Source organism: Penaeus monodon, chromosome 15, assembly GCF_015228065.2.
Source record: "Penaeus monodon isolate SGIC_2016 chromosome 15, NSTDA_Pmon_1, whole genome shotgun sequence".
In the NCBI taxonomy this organism is placed as follows: domain Eukaryota; kingdom Metazoa; phylum Arthropoda; class Malacostraca; order Decapoda; family Penaeidae; genus Penaeus; species Penaeus monodon.
The window spans coordinates 27492955-27493792 of record NC_051400.1 but is presented as its reverse complement, the minus strand read 5'-3'; the positions used below and the strand labels follow the sequence as shown (position 1 = coordinate 27493792).

Below are 838 nucleotides of genomic sequence, written 5' to 3'. Positions count from 1 at the left end.
ATATTGTATCATGGACATCACTTGCCTAGTCATCTGAGAAAGTCCTATTTTAAAAAGACCTTTTTAGGATTTTAAAGATTATTCATGGAATGTTTTATTCTAATACTGGATGATGTATTTTGAACTAAATAAAGAGAGAAATTAAAATTTCTAGAGATTTGTAAGTTTCCCATCATTTTCTGCTCTTCCCTTTCTCCTCATTCTATAGCTGATTTTTCTCTTTCTTGTAGCTTGTAATATGAACTATGTATTATGTTTCTCCCCATTTAACATAATATGATTTTCTTATAAATTTTGTTTCTCTTAATGTTATGGAATAGTCTCATGTCCTACATTCACAAAAAATAAACCTTTCTTTGCATGTTATGAATACGATTCCCATAGACTTCCTAACCCTCTAACTTGACCTAGCCTGACCTGTTTCAGTTTGTGATTGCTTGTGTTACTTCTATTTTTTCCTTTTATATACCTCTTATTCACCTCTTTAGACAGGAAGGTGAAATACTGGAGGATTTTGAAATTGTCTTGTTTTTCAGCAAAACTGTTTTGTAATATGGATTTTCCTGCAATATCTATTTATATTGTCTTTGTAAGTAAATTGGTGTTAACTCCAAAAGGATAGGATAGTTAGGCATGCGTGAAGATGTAGAAGATACAGAACAATTGTACCAATATTCCCACAAGACACCGGGGAATGATTGTGATCTTTCCCTCACGTAATATAGATTTTGATTTGCAGATTCCAAAATTGCAGCTAGTTTTTTATGCAAACTGAATTAAAGTAAAAAGAAGTGATGGCTTAGAGCTCTAATGTAGCACATCTGTGTCTGATAGGATG

General features: G+C 32.1%; 1 protein-coding gene across 1 annotated transcript in view; it reads left to right on the top strand.

Annotated features, from left to right (window-relative positions):
- Positions 1-151, top strand: part of LOC119581874 (U11/U12 small nuclear ribonucleoprotein 48 kDa protein-like) — a gene marked incomplete in the record, with an annotated part of 23705 nt that extends 23554 nt beyond the window's left edge. Inside the window, 1 exon segment of the mRNA XM_037930030.1 lies at positions 1-151.
- Between the last annotated feature and the right edge of the window lie 687 nt (positions 152-838).